The 12,981-nt window shown below is 44.9% G+C and overlaps 1 protein-coding gene across 2 annotated transcripts in view; it reads right to left on the reverse strand.

Moving 5' to 3' along the window:
- Positions 1–1,268, reverse strand: part of carhsp1 (calcium regulated heat stable protein 1) — a 96,474-nt gene extending 95,206 nt beyond the window's left edge. For both annotated transcript variants that reach the window (XM_078240401.1, XM_078240402.1), the window contains exon 1: positions 972–1,268. The gene's annotated coding sequence lies outside the window, so the exon portion shown is untranslated. The remainder of the gene's footprint in view (positions 1–971) is intronic.
- Positions 1,269–12,981: the final 11,713 nt, after the last annotated feature.

Genomic DNA, 12,981 nt, shown 5'->3' on the forward strand with positions numbered 1-12,981 from the left:
GTTTGGGGTGTTGTGTGTGGGGGGGCTGTGTGTGTGGGGCTGTGTGTGTGTGGAGGTGTGTGTGTGTGGAGGTGTGTGTGTGTGGGGGGGTGTGTGTGTGGGGTTGTGTGTGTGGAGGGGGGGGGTTGTGTGTGTGGAGGGGGGGGTTGTGTGTGTGGAGGGGGGGGTTGTGTGTGTGGAGGGGGGGGTTGTGTGTGTGGAGGGGGGGGTTGTGTGTGTGGAGGGGGGGTTGTGTGTGTGGGGGGGGGGTTGGGTGTGTGGGGGTGTGTGTGGGGGGGTGTGTGGGGGGAGGGTCTGTGGGTGGGGTGTGTGTGTGGGGGGGGGAGTGTGGGGGTGTGTGTGGTGGGGTGGGTGTGTGTGGGGGGGTGTGTGTGCGGTTGGGGGGGGGGGGGGTGTGTGTGCGGTTGGGGGGGGGGGGGGGTGCGTCTGTGGGAGTGTGGTGGGGGGGGGGGGTGGATTTTGGGGAAGGTGATCTAAATTGCGATTGCACAGGAATGGTGAATTATTCACTACCCCGAGCGAAGATAAAACACGGAACAATCTGCGGCTTCAACCTCCCAGACTTTAAAACAAAACTTGAATATCGAAGTGTCTGACTCTGATTCTGAAGGGGGAATGGGGGGAGAGAGAGTTTATCTCACATTTCAGTCGATGTTCAGTTCTCTCTCTGTCTTTCCCCCCATTTGGCGCCAAGACCTGGGGGAAAACGGTCAACAAGAAGCTTCTCGCGAACAAGAAGAAATGAGAGCTCTCCATTCAAACTGAGTCAAAGGAAAAGCACGGCAGAATTAAACCGAAAAGCGACAAAGGGAAGCCGAAAGTTTCACATCAACAAAAAGGACACTCAGAGATAAATCATGAAGCACAGAGAGTAACACTGTATTGTCAGGTAACAATATATTGTCAAATTGTTGCTGCTGTTTCAGCACAGACACAGGTAAGACACATTGAGTATTTCAGACAATTCTTACCTGAAACACTTTGACTCAGTGCGAACCAGCTCCAGCCACTCACCAAATGCTTCTGCACACACACACACACACACACACGCACAGGGAGGATAGGCAGCCGCTCACTGTTCCTGTGTGGACCTGACGTTAGAGGAAATTGTACCATGTATTGTTTTTTTTTCAATTCCTGTAAATCCGTCCAGCTGCATGGAAGCGACCGCAGGGGGCAAACTTCAGATTGAGCTGATCAGTCCCCGTGTGTCGGTGGCATTGTTTCAAACGCTACAGGGGACTCTGAGTGAGTGAGTCTCTGAGTGAGTGACTGACAGACAGAGTGAGTGACTCTGATTGAGTGTGACTGAGTGACTGACTGAGTGACTCTGAGTGAGTGACTGACAGAGTGAGTGACTGAGTGAGTGACTCTGATTGAGTGAGTGACTCTGAGTGAGCGACTGACTCTGAGTGACTGACAGAATGAGTGAGTGAGTGCCACAAAGACTGGAATCGGCAGCAAAGCAAAGACTTGGGATATTCAGGACAAAGAAACGTTACCTTTCAATTCAGTTGAAAGGCAATTTCTTTCTTTTTACGTTGCTGGCTCACTAGGAAATGTCAAATCAATCGAGTGTTTTTTTGATGGAAAGAGATCAGGATTAAAGTGTTAAAACACAAGAATTCCCACTGACAAAACAGATAAACATTTCTCCTTCCATATTCAAAGGTCGATGATATTCAGTTCCTGATTAATCGAGTGAATTTGGCAGATATTGACATGTTTCCCGACAAGAATTGCCCTGTTCAACAAAAACGCAGCAGGTTTCCAGGTGATGAATGGGTGCTTTTGTGTGTCCTGAGTACACTTCCTGGAATGTTTCCAAAACATTTGAAAACTACTCTTAATAGATAATAACTTGTATTAATTTGGTGCCTCTAACATAGTTAAACACTCCGAAGTGCTTCACATGATCATTCACCCTCAGGGGAGACGGTAGGTGAATAGATTGGCCAAAGGGGTAAGTTTTTAAGGAGCACCTTAAAGAAGGAGCGATGGAGAAGTTCAGGAGAGGGCACTCCGCAGGTTGGTGCCTAGGGAGATTCAGGTATGGCCGCCAAAGGTGGCATGATTAAAATGATTAGGGCGGCACGGTGGCACAGTGGTCAGCACTGCTGCCTCACAGCGCCAGGGACCTAGGTTCAATTCCAAATCCTAGGATCACTATCTGTGCGGAATCTGCACGTTCTTCCCACGTCTGCGTGGGCTTGCTCCGGTTTCCTCCCACACTCCAAAAATATACTGGTTGGGTGCATTGGCCATGCTAAATACTCCCTTAGTGTTACCCAATTAGGCAACTAAGAGTGTGGCGACTAGGGGATTTTCACAGTAACTTCATTGCAGTGTTAATGAAAGCCTACTTGTGACACTAATAAATAAATTTTACAATCAAGGATATGCAGGAAGGCCAGAATTACAGGAGTTCAAATCCTTTGGGTTATACTTGGATAAACATTTTTCCTGGAATGTGGGTGTCACTGGCTAGGCCAGCACTGGTTGCTCATCCTTAATTGTCCTTGAGAATGATGGTGGTGAGCTGCTTTCTTGAAGTGTTGCAATCCATGTTAGGGGGGACACTCACTGTGTTATTAGCAAAGGGAGTTCCAGGATTTTGACCCAACAACAGTCAGGAAACAGAGTGATCTATATTTGTATTGTTAAATATTAGAAATTAGGTATACATTCAAGTGGGTATAATTTAGTGTTTTTGTGTCAGAAAGGGTACAATTCCAGTTAGATTCATGTTAGATAAAGGTGTTTGCCTGAATGGGGGGTTTTGGTATCTGTTCAGACTATTGTGCTGTGAGAGAGTTTACAATGGGTAAAGTAAATTGGAGAAAGTATGAGATGTTGCTTAGCAACCAAGGGCCATGTTTAGGGGAAGAGACCTGTTTTATGTTTTTAGTTTAACTGAACCAGAGCAGATAGAACTAGAAAGCTAGAGGCAGAATAGGAGTAGTGTATTATAGTCAAACTTTTCATGTTTAATTTTTTTTTTGTTGAAAGCCGATTGGCAGTTCTCTGACTCCGTTCATCCATGCTTTATAAAAGAAAGTATAAGTTACGCTCCTTGATGCCATATTCGGCCTAATGCTGCCTTGATGTCCAGGGCAGTCACTTTCACCTCACCTCTTAAGTTCAGCTCTTTTGTCCATGTTTGAACAAAGGCTGTAATCAGTAGCCCCTGCAGAACCCCAAACTCAGCATCTATGACCAGGCTATTGCTGAATAAATGCCGCTTGATAGCATTGCTGATGAAACCTTTCATCATTTTATTGAGATGTGTTTGAGAAAGAGAAGAGTTTTATGCTCCATGGGGTATTTTTATCAGAACACAAATTTAACCACTCTGTATGTCAGTGTCAAAAGATTTGGAGTATGACTGAATGCAAACTACAGCAACTTGTATTTATATAGCAGCTTTAACATAGTAAAACATCACAAGATGTTACACGGGAGCATTAACAAACAAAATATAACATCAGGTGTATAAGGAGATATTGGGGTAAATGACCAAAGGCCAAGTCAAAGAGGCAGATTTTAAGGAGAGTTTTAAAGGAGGAAGGAGTGGTGGAAAGGTTTAAGATGCAAATTCCACAATTTAGGTCTTTGCAGTTGAAAGCACAGCTGCCAGTTTTAGAGTGATTAAAAGTTAGGATGCTCAAAAGGCCAGAATTGGATTTCCGTTGAAAGGTTGTAGGACTGGAGGAGATTACAGAGACAGGGAGGGTTTGGCCATGGAGGGATTTGAAAACAAGGATAAGAATTTAAAAATGAGTTCAGCAGAACTTGATGGGAGAGCAGAGTTTTGGATGACCTGAACTTTATGGAGGATGGAATGTCAATTCCGAGTCTGTGCAATCAGATTGAAGCAGTACAAACAGCTGGAGAATAAACCAATGTAAAAACGATTGATGTATGATCAACACTGAGAAAGTTGGATGATACATCAGCATTGAAGCATTTGGAATGTGAGTCAGTGTGTGAAGATGCAACACTGCAGCTTCAGGGGAGTTTATCCAATTACATTCCAGGTGTCAGCACGTCTTGGGTTTCCACCTGCTCCAAGCTGCCTGGAACTCCACCAACAAGAGCCAGGTCCTGGGGTTGGCAAGCTCAACTTCCTGACCAGCTCGCTGTGGTTCCCTTTTTAAGAGGAGCCAGTAAAAGTGGCCAAAATCTTTCATTACCTTTGGGTCTAGAATTGGGTCATAGTTCAAATTCTAGGTAGGCCCCACTTGGGGGAAAAAACAGTTCCTGAGAGTGTGGGAGCACCTTACATCGGAAATCCTCATTTCTACCTGCGTCAATGGCATCTTTTTAGGATGAGAATGACTTTGGCCCACAAGGGCAAACAAAAACACCCAAGTAACGGTTAGGACGTGGCATTTCCACTCTGATGGAATTTTCTGCGCCCCTTCCACCACACTAACACCTGACTTAGAGTGTGAGTCCATGTGAAGTAGGAACACAGGAATAGGAGTATGTCATTTAGCCTCTCATGCCTGTTCAGCCATTCTATGAACTAATTCCAGATTCCTGCCTTTACCCAATATCTCTTTATAGCTTTGGTTAATAGGAATCAATCAATCTCAGATTTAAAATTAATATTAGCCTCAGAACCAATGCTATTTTAAGAAGAAGGTTCCAAGCTTCTACTTTTGCTAATAGAAGGTTTTCCTAACTTTACTCCTGAAAGGTCTGACTCCAAATTTGAGGTCAAAACCCCTATCCCCCAAGTGATTTTTCACCTTATCATCGGAAAATGCTGGTTTACCTCAAGTCAAGCAGAAATCCTTATTGATATATTTATCTTAGCACAAAGGTTACCAGTGTTTTCTGGTACCCTGAGACCTCCATAGGTGGTCCTTTCTTGGCTCGAAGGAGACAGAAAGCAACACAAAGAGCCCAGTACTACTACTATACTGCTGAATGAACTCAAATATCCAAGCCCAGCCTGATTTATCCTTCTCAGTGAGTAGGCTAAGGCTGCTTATTGCAAAGGAACAGGAGTAGGCCATTCAGCCCCTCAAGCTTGCTCCACCCCATTCAATTCAAATCATGACTAAACTTAACCTCAACCCAATTTATCTACCTTTTGGAGAGCCTGCACCGACTCTCCAAAGGAACATCTTACTCAGGCCCACCCAAGAAGAGCGAGAGGGTATCTCATAGAAACTTTTAAAATTCTAACAGGGTTAGACAGGGTAGATTCAGAAAGAATATTCCCAATGGTGGGGGAGTCCAGGACTAGGGGTAACAGTTTGAGGATAAGGGGTATTTTAGAAGTAAGGTGAGGAGGAATTTTTTCACCCAGAAGGTGGTGAATGTGTGGAATTCACTACCACAGAAAGTAGTTGAAGCCAAAACATCTAATTTCAAGAAGAAATTAGATATAGCTCTTGGGGCTAACGGGATCAAGGGATATGGGGAGAAGGGGAGATCATGATATTGAATTCGATGATCAAACATGATCAAAATGAATGGCAGAGCAGGCATGAAGGGCCGAATGGCCTACTCCTGCTTCTAAGTTCTATGTTTCTGTCCCCATTACCCTGCACACTTTATCAATCGATGCTATAGGTCAGGGTTGATGTGGAAAATTACAGTAGTTTACAGAACATAATATTCCTTTTCAGCTTCAGGGTGGCATGGTGGCAGAGTGGTTAGCACTGCTGCCTCACAGCACCAGGGACCCAGGTTCAATTCCCAGCTTGGGTCACTGTCTGTGTGGAGTTTGCACGTTCTCTCCATGTCTGCTTGGGTTTCTTCCGGGTGCTCCGGTTTCCTTCCACAGTAAAAGATGTGCGGGTTAGGTGCATTGGCCATGCTAAATTGCCCCTTAGTGACCTGGGATGCGTAGGTTAGAGGGATTAGCGGGGTAAATATGTGGGGTTACGGGAATAGGGCCTAGGTGAGATTGTTGTCGGTGCAAACTCGATGGGCCAAATGGCCTCCTTCTGCACTGTAGGGATTCTATGATTCAGAAAATAATCAGCAGGCACACACTTCCAGTAATGTCTTCAATATATGAGCACAACGGCTTTACATGAGAATCTATGTGATTACACTAACTTGCTCGAACAACGGCTTTACATGAGAATCTAGTCTCTTCTGCCATGGAGTCTCGAGCCTTGCTTTCGATGATTTGGATTTAACTGGAGATAGACTCATCAAAATCATCCTAGAGATGGACACTTAGTACCCTTTGATGTTCAAACAGGAACAAGGGAAATCAAAGATGTATGTCCGCAAAGAAAATGATGACAATCAAGCACATACTTACAGAGAAAGCGGTTGATTTTTCCAGATGAACCTCCTGCGAAATTGTGTAGCCTTATCCATTGTGGAACAAAGCAAGCCTTTATCAGGTGATATCCTGATAGTTGATACCTTTATAGCTGCTTTCTTTGTGCTGTGGATAGATAACTTGGTGGGTAGTTATTGTTAATATATTTAAAAATCAGCTGGTGTCCGAAGTCTGTCTTTACAAAGTTCACTGTTTGGCCAGTTTCTTATCCCCAAAGGTCAATCGTCGGCTGTCCCTCGATTTGAGGATGACATATTCTCAGGGTCATGAGGTTCTGTCATGTGTCTTCATGTGACTGAACAGGTCAATTCTTGACCCACTGACCTTGGGGCAGGAATCCTCACAAGGTGGTGGGATCCAGAGTGCAGGATTTTTTTTCTTATCTTTCATTCTCTGCTGCCATTGTGCCCCATGGACACGAAGGGACTTGTGTCGGAACTCGAAGCATCACGCAGCTTGATGGGCTAGTGGTCACCATTCTGAACAATTGGTCGCAAGTTCCTTCTAGCCACTAATTTCAATGCTGCTGTGTTTCAAGGAAAACTTCAAAGTATCTTTGAAGAATTTTATTTGCCCTCCTCTGGAATATTGGTCATTTGAGAGTTGAGAAAACAGGACCTGACGGGGAAAATGGCTTTCAGCCATCTAGACACGGGCCCTGATTTTACCAGCATGCCCGCCCTGGAATCGGGGCGGGTGAGACTCGCAGAATGGCATTCTCCGTTGGCCTTGGGTGCGATCTTACGAACCTGGGGTGGGCGTGCCAGTAAAATTCCGGCAACAGTGTCCAGTCCATTGAAGTTAATTTTGCGGAAGTTTTGCCCATATGTTTGTGGAGCTGGCTTCCAGAAGGACAGTAGCATTTGTTAAACAGTTCTCTGTTGAACCCAGAGGGTTGCAGTGGAGACATTGCTAACACGCTTATGTCTCGCTGATACACAGTCCAGGTCTCACTGCAGCAAGAGTGTGCTGATGACAACTCTGTGTACACTAGGACTTGAGTTGAGCCAAGATACCATATTGAGAGAAAAAAAGAATGAAAAATTTGACATGTGAGTTTTCTCATTTTTACAGAAAAATAGAAATAAAAATGATCCTGGGTTAGAAAGTTGAGTTTTGAGATCAGCTTTTCTTGAAAGTTTTGTATTTTAAAAGGACCTTCTTGTTCTTTAGCAATAGCATTTGGGTAAGCTTTACACAGGCTTAATTCAATGTTATTTCTCACATTTCAATGATGATATTTGGCATGAATAACTTCATGTGATATACAGTGATGAGTTCTGCAGCTGTGACTCAGTGGGAGCACCCACACCTTTGAGTTATGAGATTGTGGATTCAAGTCCCAGTCCACAGCCTTACGCATGATATCTAGGGCAGCACCACAGTGCAGTACTGAAGGAGTGCAGTGTCTTGGATGAGATATTAAATCAGGTTTTCTCTCTTAGAATGTAAAAGAGCTCATTCAAAGCAGGAGTCCTCCCTGCTGTACTGCCCAATAATCTCAACTAACATCACAAAGAGCAAGTGCAAATTGGCTGTTGCATTCCTACAATACAACAATGAATATGCTTCAGTGACTACAAAACACTCTGGGACATCGTAAGCTCACAAAAGCCACTATATAGATCCAAGTTATTTCTTTACGAAAGCTGTCCGTGACATACTACTCTACATACTAAGGACACGATTTGACTATCAGTTGATCACCTGAGAGGGCAGACTTGGTTTAGGTGAAGAACAATACTTTTGGCACACCTGCAATACTGTGAACAGTTTTGCTCCCCTTATCTAAGGAAAGATACACTGGCATTGGAGGCAGTCCAGAGAAGGTTCACTAGGTTGATCCTGGGTATGGAGGCATTTTCTTATGAGGAGGTTGAGTAGATTGGACCTGTACTCATTGGAGTTTAGAAGAATGAGAGGCGACCTTATTGAGACATATATGATTCTCAGGGGGCTTAACAGGGTAGATGCTGAGAGGTTGTTTCCCCTTGTGGGAGAGTCTAGGATCAGAGGACATAATCTCAGAGTAGGGAGTTGCCCATTTAAGAGATGAGGAGGAATTTTTTCACTCAGAGGGTAGTGAATCTGTGGAATTCTTTACCGCAGAGGGCTGAGGGGACTGGTTAAGTACGTTCAAGGCTGAGATAGACAGATATTTAATCATTAAGGGAATCAAGGGTTATGGGGATAAGGCAAGAAAGTGGAGTTGAGGATTATCATATCAGATCAGTCATTATGTCATTGAATGGCGGAGCAAACATGATGGGCTGAGTGGCCTACGTCTACTTTCATGTCTTATGCTTTTATGGACAGTGCAGCACTTCCCCGGTGCTCCATGGAAGTATTAGCCTAGATAAATGTGCTCAAGTCTCGGGAGCAGGGCTTGAACTGCACAATATTCTGACACAGAGGCAAAACGGCTACCACTGGATCATAGGAGACTCGTAGTGAATTATAAATAGTCAATTGCATTAATTTCCAGCTTTCAAAGCTCTAACGATCCCCTTCAGTGTCTCAGGAGGTAAGGCCTTTCAGTGGTTTGCTTGAAACATTTATTTTTCTCATACTTTCTACACGAACTGATCAAATCGTACTGTCTCATTTTTATGCTAGATCACAACCCTTCTAATTAAGTCAATGTAAGATAAGGACAATAATTTCCACTTTACACCAGGCTTTTTGTCAATCTTGTTTGCAGCAATTTGCATTGCTCAAATATATGAACCTGCATTAAAAAAATAGAAATCAGCGTAAACCATCAGGGATCACAACAAAATGGATCATATGCCATCTTTATGATGCTATAAAAATTAAGGTTTAAAGCATGGAAGCATCATTTATTCATGACGAGATTAAGATAATTGTGGAAGCTTTATTTAATGTAATAGATTCTGATGCCATATCAATGCATTTGGATTGGGCTTCGCTGACAAGGTCAGCATTTATTGCCCTTGAGAGGGTGGTGGTGAGTTGCCTTCTTGAACCGCTTCAGTCCATAGAAACATAGAAAATAGGAGCTGGAGTAGACCATTCGGCCCTTCAAGCTTGCCCTGCCATTCGTTATGGGAGAGTGTAGGATCAGAGGGCATAATCTCAGAGTAGGGAGTTGCCCATTTAAGAGATGAGGAATTTCTTCACTCAGAGGGTAGTGAATTTGTGGAATTCTTTACCGCAGAGGGCTGTAGGGACTGGTTAAGTACGTTCAAGGCTGAAATAGACAGATATTTAATCAGTAAGGGAATCAAGGGTTATGGGGATAAGGCGAGAAAGTGGAGCTGAGGATTATCATATCAGATCGGTCATTATGTCATTGAATGGCGGAGCAGACACGATGACTGAGTGGCCTACTTCTACTCTCATGTCTTATGCTTTCATGGACAGTGCAGCACTTCCCCGGTGCTCCATGGAAGTATTAGCCTAGATAAATGTGCTCAAGTCTCGGGAGCAGGACTTGAACTGCACAATATTCTGACACAGAGGCAAAACGGCTACCACCGGGAAGAAGTGGCAGACAGAATACAATGTGGAAAAGTGTGAGGTTAAGCACTTTGGAAGGAGGGATGGAGGCATAGACTATTTCCTAAATGGGAAAATGCTTAGGAAATAAGAAACACAAAGGGATTGGGAGTCATTGTTCAAGATTCTCTTAAGGTTAACGTGCAGGTTCAGTCGGCAGTTAGGAAGGCAAATGCAATGTTAGCATCCATGTCGCGAGGGCTAGAATACAAGAGCAGGGATGTACTTCTGAGGCTGTATAAGGCTCTGGTCAGACCCCATTTGGAGTATTGTGAGCAGTTTAGGGCCCCCATATCTAAGGAAAGATGTGCTGGCCTTGGAAAGGGTCCAGAGGAGGTTCACAAGAATGATCCCTGGAATGAAGAGCTTGTCGTATGAGGAACAGTTGAGCTCTCTGGGTCTGTATCCCTTGGAGTTTAGAAGGATGAGGGGGGATCTTATTGAAACTTGCAGGATACTGTGAGGCCTGGATAGAGTGGACGTGGAGAGGATGTTTCCACTAGTAGGAAAAACTAGAACCAGTGGGCACAATCTCAGACTAAAGGGACGATCCTTTAAAACAGAGATGAGGAGGAATTTCTTCAGCCAGAGAGTGGTGTATCTGTGGAATTCTTTGCCGCAGAAGGCTGTGGAGACCAGGTCATTGAGTGTCTTTAAGACAGAAATAGATAGGTTCTTGATTAATAAGGGGATCAGGGGCTATGGGGAAAAAGCAAGAGAATGGGGGTGAGAAAAATATCAGCCATGATTGAATGGCGGAGCAGACCCAATGGGCCGAGTGGCCTAATTCTGCTCCTATGTCTCATGGTCTTATGGTCATGATTATGGCTGATCATCCAATTGAACAGCCTGATTCTGCCTCCCCCCATATTCTTTGGTCCCCTTTGCCCCAAGAGCTACATCTAACTCCTTCTTGAAAACATACAATGTTTTGGCCTTAACTGCTTTCAGTGGTAACGAATTCCACAGGTTTAGCACTCTGGGTGAAGAACTTTCTCCTCATATCAGTCCTAAGATTTACGCCATATTCTTTGATTGTGATCCTTGGTTCAGGACATCTCCACCATTAGGAACATCTTTCTTGCATCTATCCTGTCTAATCCCATTGGAATTTTATAGATTTCTATTAGATCCCCTCTCATTCTTCTGAGCTACACCCACAGTGCAGTTAGGGAGGGAGACCTCCAGGATTTTGATGCAATGACAGTGAAGGAATGGCAATATATTTCCAAGTCAGGATGGTGAGTGGCTTGGAGGGGAACTTTCAGTTGGTGATGTTCCCATATGTCTGCTGCCCTGCCCTTGTCCTTCTAGATAGTTGTGGACATGTATTTGGAAGGTGCTGTCTGCAGAGGACTGGTGGGTTCCTGCAGTGCATCTTGTAGATGGTATACACTGCTGGTGTGTCAGTGGTGGAGGGAGTGATTACAGAAGCTGGTGAACTTTCAATTGACTCCAGTTTTTCGAGGGCCCCTTGGTGCCATGCTCAGTCAAATGTGATCTTGATGTCAAGGGCAATCACTCTCAGCTCACCTCTGGAGTTCAGCTCTTTTGTTCATGTTTGGACCAAGGCCGTAATGAGATCAGGAGCTGAATGGCCCTGGTGGAACCCAAACTGAGTGTCAGTGAGCTGGTTATTGTTAAGCAAGTGCCCTTTGATGGCTCTGTTGATGAGGCCTTGCATCATTTTACTGATAATTGAAAGTAGACTGATGGGGCGGTAATCAGTCAGGTTGGATTTGTCCATTTCTTGTGTACAGGACATACCTGGGTGATTTTCCACATCGCTGGGTAGATGCCAGTGTTGTAGTTGTACTGGAACAGCTTGGCCAGGGGCAAGGCAAGTTCTAGAGCACAGGTCTTCAGTACTATTCCAAAATATTGTCATAGCCTTTGCAGTATCCAGTGTCTTTCAACTGTTTCTTGGTGTCACATGGAGTGAATCGAATTGGCTGAAGACTGACATCTGAGATGCTAGGGACCTCCAGAAGAGGCTGAGATGGATTATCCACTCGGCAACTCTGGCTGAAGATTGTTACGAATTATCTTTTGCATTGATGTGCTGGGCTTTTCCATCATTGAGGATGGGGATCTATATTGTATGGAAAATACAGTGCTGGTCTCAATAAGAAATTATATGGTTCTTAAAAATCATGAGGAAGCATCAGAAATAGAGACTTCCTGAGCCACTGTATATGAAATTATAGGCTGAATCTTCATAGGAGCTGCAATTGCGATCGGAGTGACACTCCTCTCCTATTCACCTACCTTGCACTAGGGCTCCAGATTTCTCACCCAGTGTTCCAAACCAGGCCGCCTGAGAAATGTGGAGCATACTGGTTCCAGAGTCCTTCCCTTGGTGTAGGTCCACTGGGGTAAACCAAGCCGTGCCCCCTATTTACAGTACCAACTGCCATATACCCTTAAATTTAAGACCAGAATTTTCCCATCCCGTCCGCCACGGGAATCGTAGCGGGCGGGGGAGAATGGACCATCCAAAGATCCGTTCACCTCAGGCGGGATTTTCTGGTTTTGGGACCTATATGTCCCCAACTCACTTTGACAAGCTGCAGAGGAGATAGGATGGGTCCAAGGTTGGGGGTGGAGGGGGGGTTTGGTTGGAAAAATAGTCAGGTTGGGAGGGGTAGTTGGGGCGGGAGTTGAAGATGTAGTCGACATTGGCGGGAGGGTTATTTGGGGGTGCAGAAGGGTATTTGGGGTTTCAGGAAGGCAGTCGGGGGTGGGAGGGTAGTTGTGGGTTACTTGGGGGTGGAGATTAGTTTGGGGAGATATAGTTGGCGGGAGTTAGATGGTCAGGGGAGTAAGTTGGGGGTGGGGGAGGTACTCATGGGATCAGGAGGGTAGTCGGGGATCGAGGGTGGGCCTTATTTAAGGGGCTGGGGGTAGTCGGGGGATGCAATGGGGAGAAGGGGGCAGTTTTATAGTTACCCAGGAGTTAGAACTGGTTATAATCCTCCCAATTTTTCCTGGTTAACTATTCTGGTAAATGAGTCAGAACCATCCAAAATCTCCAACTTTATCTCAAGAGTTCTTGTGCAGGAGAATTGTCCAATGGAAGTTGAAAATTCCCAGGCAATTCCTGTGTAGTCAGTGCATGGGGACTGCTTAGGGGTTCCCCAGTGCATCTT

Source organism: Mustelus asterias, chromosome 23, assembly GCF_964213995.1.
Source record: "Mustelus asterias chromosome 23, sMusAst1.hap1.1, whole genome shotgun sequence".
NCBI classification, from domain to species: Eukaryota; Metazoa; Chordata; class Chondrichthyes; order Carcharhiniformes; family Triakidae; genus Mustelus; species Mustelus asterias.